Below are 6,199 nucleotides of genomic sequence, written 5' to 3'. Positions count from 1 at the left end.
GATTCCGGCCATAACAATTTGACGTATACGAGTATTAAGGTATTGTTCTCGCAATGAACATTTGTTTTCATATCCTCCGTATGCGATTCCGGCATTCTCCGGTTGTTATGAAAAATGATTTACAGTTATGGCCGTAAGATGCCGAAAACCCATACGGAGTGTACGTACTCACACGGAAATTGCCGATGGTCATTTCGAGTCCACTGCCTTTAGTATATTTACTATTATCTTTTATATCGAGATGAAAAAGTAATGTACGAAATACTTTGCATAATGCCTTGTAAATAATTCAAGTTATCGTTACGTTGATGTCACGTCTTTTTAAGAACAAAATAACCTGTATATTTCACATTATTTTTTATTTGAAGTTATATGTCTTTTGTTATATTGCCCCATTTCAATGAGAAAGCTACGTATTCCAAACGTTACCACAACCTTTACGTCATCTCGACAACACATAAAAGACAAACAGCTATTATTTTAAGGAAATTATATTATCTTGACAATAATTTCAGGTCAATTCCTTTGGATTTTTGTTAAACAAAGTATTGCAAATTTATGTATAAAATATTTATGGCGTTTCTTTATTCACATGCTGTATTACATTATAAGGAAGTTCAACAGACATTTAATAAATCAGTCCTGTAACTTTAAAAAATTTATGATTTGTAAAGCAGTTATTGATATTTTCAAATACCCCCATTCGTTTGCAATAACATTATGAATAAATATCATTTTCTTACGAACTACCTGTGGATCTTTTTTTGTTCTTATTTCCGACATACACATGTTTCAAATGGTGTTCAAAACCTCTACAGTAGGAAGCTAGGCTTTTCATTTGGACTGCATTATCTTGGGCCGAGCTGCTTTAATGTCTGTCCTGTTTCGTCAGAGCACATTGTTGTATTCCTCTTATTTCTCAGACTTATGCAAAGACATTAAATAAACACACGTATATGGTTCTTAAAGCTTGTTTCTTGCTATTCGAATAATAAGTAGAGCTGTTGCGCTCATCAATTCGTCGTCTTAAGTTTTTGGATGTAAGCTGGTATCTCAGTAACCACCAGTTGAAATGGATTCGAATTTCACACACTTGTTCACTGTGGTGATCTGACATGCGTTGCAATGGGTTTCAGAACTCTGTTGTGCATTTTGACATAGTTTACATTTTTTTCAATTTATATTCCTTTTTTTTTCGACGTCGTACAATGACGAGAGAAGATGGTTCATTAAGATATATGATAAAGGCTGTATTTAATCAAGTGAAAGATTAGCTATTGACGTCAGTTTCTAAACGCATAGAACTCCTTGAAGAAAAGTTGTGAAAAGAACAAAAATCACCAGAAAAGGTGACCGAAAACCAGGCATATTGCTTACATCAGATCTTGACCTGTATCCACAAAACAGATAGTTCAGTCAGCAAATTAGGAAAGTGTTCCCACAGAAACAGTATCCGAATCAATGGGATAACAGTAACTCTTAAAGAGAGAGAACAAAAAGGTACACAGTTAGTCTGCAATACATTGAACGAGAAATGAAAAGTTCTAAATGCAGAATTACATTTCTACGACAGTGGCATTGTTTTTGGCCACAGAGAAGGAAAAGGGCGACAGGATAAGCAGCACATTATTCTTCAATTTAAATTACGCCTTCAGAGCTATAATATTATATCCTAATAAAATGTAAAAAAGGTACAGGTGTCTTTCTCAGTGAGGTTTATACCTGTCTAAATTGTCATGTTTTGTCCTTTGTCCGGTTCAAAGCTACAGATGAAATTCAAGCTGCTTGGACGCATGACGAATGCATTTTCTCTGCCAATAGTATGGACAATTAGCATAAAGTGAAATCCACTGGACCGAGATGTAGTGAACATTAAGAGAAATTAGCCTCCAAAACTAAATAGCCAAAGAGGCATACAATTTGTTTTGTACCGCCTTGAGCTTTTACTGGTATGCTTATTAAGATATGTGTTGATCTCAGGGCAAACTATTTTAAACTATAATGATGAATACAAGTAAAAATGCGCAAAACAACTGTATTATTAGTTGAAACGGATTGTAATCTTTGGTTAAAAGAATATAAACAATGTATGACTTGCACAAGTATACAGTCACCTTTATGTAACACATAGATGAAACACTAGACATGATTTGCGTTGTATGATATTTTTTAAAACAAAACAGGAAACATTGATTATTTCTGACATCGATGTCTTTGATTAATTTAATATTATATGTATACACGGTGTATGATCTTTACCAAAGTAGCCGGAATTGTACGAAATTTAATTGACTAGCAACACAATTTATAGATCAAAATATTAATCGAAAGAAGGTGGAGGGTGTACATTTTGCTAGAGAAAGCCCATAAAGAAACGTAAGATCAGATCAGTACAATTTATTGATCAAAGAACCCAAGAATACAGTCAAACCTGTTTAAGAGACCACCTGTATTAAGCAAAAAGCTGTGTTTTAAGATCATTAATTTTAGGTCCCTCTTAGACTGTTGACTTATTTGGAAAAATGCCTGGCTAACAAATCCGTAGGCATTTTGTAGTACAATATGGTATCATACATCAAAACGGTTGTTATTGTTTCTTCTATACAACAAGGGTGGAAATCAGGCCCAAAAATCTATTTATATTTTTTTGTGAGGCACCAAATGTGGACAATTATTTTTTTTATTTATTTCTTTTTCATTTTAAGGGAAATCAAAGAAAATTTTTATTTTATCATTATTTGATGAAATTCCCAAGTGGTGTTTTTGCAACTGACTATTCCACTTTTTTTTGTGTCCGCTTTCTTCTCGTTGTCGTTATAGTTTACTTTGTTTATGTATATTTAGTGTAATCTTAATCATGTACACATCCATGCTCTGAAAATACTCTCAAAAAGTAAAAATGCAAAATCCATTCTTTAGGACACATTAAGCATGACATTCGTTACATGAGCATATGGCGCCTGTGTTATAATTTATTTCACTGCCACCTCAAAAACTCATATTAATTACAATTTCGATATACAAAAATTCGATCATCGGTTAGGAATACCAAAATGCCGTAAAAGGCCTGATACTGTTAAATGATAGATTATAAGTTTAATAAGTTTTGGCGTGTTTTTACGCTGCAAAACACTTTTGTGTGTGATGTTGACGCGATAAGAAACTTTTACGTGTTATGTCATATGAGGGTTTCTATATTGCAGTATACATCTGATGACTCAAACATTTCATAACTTCTGAATGTGGTCATTAATATAATATAGCGCTTTGAGGTATTAAGAACCTTCGTGAATAACATACCGCGAAATAGTACTGAAATGAACATAAAAATGTCCCATATTCTTGTATCTCTTTACGGGGTAACGACTGAATAATCTTAGAACATAATTAATATGGCGACTTAAAAGATGAAAGAATGGCACAACGCAATGAATGCTGAAACACTGTAGATGACAACGCCCTCGAAATCGATGTATTGATATCAATAAACAAGGTAATGTTTATTCTAACAGATAAAAGCACTATCATGAAATTTATTATGCTTAAAATGAAAATAAATAAACAAATAAAACACTCCACCAAGAAACTCATTTCAAGAATATCAACATATGTCAGTTTTGGTGAAATCAATGGTGTAATCCGAGGTTTAGTAATGTTGATATAATCGTCATTTAAGATGACAATAGATGATATTATTAAAGATAATGACGGTTGTTGATCATAATGGAAATGCGAGCAAGTTTGAAAGTCAACTGCTTAACATCCTTACGCTCCAAATAATAGAAAAATGCGCAAATATTGTACTGAACTGCTTATCATTTTAATTGACGATTTCCACGGCTGTAAGAACTTTATTTTTGTAAAACTTGAAGGCTGTATCCTCTTTGCAAGGCATTTGAGAAACGGAACCACAAGAACTCAAGAAAATGACTCTACTTGCAAGAACTTTACTCACTAATTGTTTTTTATTTATGCCTCGCTGGGGCTCAAAATAATGAACGTCAGTTTCATCCTTAGTGAGCATCTTAGTAATTGTTTAAGGGTTTTAAGTTATATTTTTCAGCAGTTTTTTATTGCGCAACTAAAGGCTTAGACTTTTAGACTTGTGTCAACAAATGGGGTTCCCATCTAGCACAAACCTTTTTTTATTTCAAACGGTCAGCCAACATATGATGGACGTTTCCTTTTGAAATGTCTGTAGTATATCAACACTTTTCTTCCACCATAACCAATACGACAGCAATGTTTTTCTTTGTTGCTGCAACAACAGGCTAGCCTGAACAATTAATGCCTTGAAGACTACTTTGATCCCCTTAATGTTTTAACCAACGAACAGCTGTTCTTAATGTCACTGCAGAACTATAACTGACACAATCATTTTAGAAATACCCGCAAAGAAACCTTGGCTTAAATGTAAGCTCTGATTTTTATGCATAATAGCATGAAATATAAACGGCACCATTGAATATAATGTGTGTATAATTCAGCAATAATATTACTGGATTAAATCGATATTTCACACTAAGATATATACCTCTTCTGTAACATTGAAATCAGATTCGAAACAAACCTCTATATCAAAAGTAACATAATGTAATTAATAAAAGATATTTGGGATTTTTATCGTAATAACTATATTAGTACAAACATTTTTTGTAAATGAATTGAAAGACACACGGACGTGGATTTCCGAATCAAAAGCAGGCACACTTAAAGTTGAGCTCAAGTGGGAGAAAGACTTAACAATTTTTACCAAGGAAAAAGAGATTAATCTAAATTCAAAACTCAATTTCCTCAGTTTTGAAGGGAATTGTTCACAGTAATGTCTTTACTAAAGACAAACTTTGTTTGACGGGAAATGTTGTGTGTGTAAATTACACAGAGAAACAGTATCCCCTTTATTGTGGTGATGCAGTGTTACAAGAAGTATCTGGAAATGTATAGAATAGAAACTAAATTATATCACAATAAGTTGAATTCTACCCCTTCTAATTTTAACTTGCTTAACTGTTTCAACAGGCTGATTAACACGGTAATCTTTGGAAACACAACTGTAAACATAATAATATACGACAGCCAATAGCATACTTTTTCAGGATTATAAAAGATCAAATAAAGTATAAATGCAAAGATGCAAGGGACAAGGCTGTTGAAGACTTTCTCAAACATTTCTGATATGGAAGATATAATAGTACATGTAAGATTTAGCTAAAGAAAGGGAAGCGTCTAAAACATTATACGGTTTAAATACAAATACTGTTATGTTTCGCTTTTCAACCTTGTCAAACTCTCACTTTACGGACAAGTCAATGATACCACAGTTAATTATTTGTTTCGAGATGTAGTGCTCGCGTACGGTTTGGTACGGCCTACGGGGCGATAGCCTGAACCCGGAACACAGCAAGAGTGAGTGATTTCCCTTGGCGCGGGCAGCACGAAAAGACGTTGCTGGTCAATATTATTTGGCTATTGTCCCAAAAAGCATAAAGTATAGACTGATTCCACCTGGTACGTTTCCCACAGTTACAATAGAGATATTTGTTTCGAATTGATTATATCAACTTATTATCTTTCATTATGGTAAGGTTAATACTATTTAAACATTCGCTAGTAAATTCATAACATAAAATTAATTTACTTTCAATAAGAAGTTTAGGGTTGTTAAGCAAAACAACATGCAAATGTCAACAAGCAATGAAACAACAAAACGAAGAAAGATAATTTGTTGATTTTTTAATACTGTTGTTTCATCAATGCTCCGTGTTAAATATCCTAAATTGTGTAAAAGAAAACCATTTTTACAACACTTTACCTCATATGTCATCACCGAATTTAATTTCAAATAGATATATTCTAGTAATTAGCCCGAGTGCTTTTGGCTTTTGGAGAAGCCCTTTAAAACGGTTACATAAAAATAAAACTATAATGGAAAGTATAATAGTTTGCCGGTTAAATGCGATATGTAAATTCTAATTTAACATATGGATCAGTATAAAATTCCATAAGATATGGTTAGTTGATTCCATATTGTATATTAAATTTCCAAAATAATGGTTTTTCGTTTTCCACCCGATACGGAAGTAGATAATAATGAACATCAGAAGGTAGTAGCGTCATATAAAATTATTGTAGTTTAGGTGTGTTAAGAATAAATCAAATTGATCAAATATATTTTTCCTAGAAATTTAGATGTTAATCT

The sequence above is a fragment of the Mercenaria mercenaria genome, chromosome 18, assembly GCF_021730395.1.
Source record: "Mercenaria mercenaria strain notata chromosome 18, MADL_Memer_1, whole genome shotgun sequence".
NCBI lineage: Eukaryota > Metazoa > Mollusca > Bivalvia > Venerida > Veneridae > Mercenaria > Mercenaria mercenaria.
The sequence above is the reverse complement of the archived record's forward strand: the minus strand, read 5'-3'. Positions refer to the sequence as shown.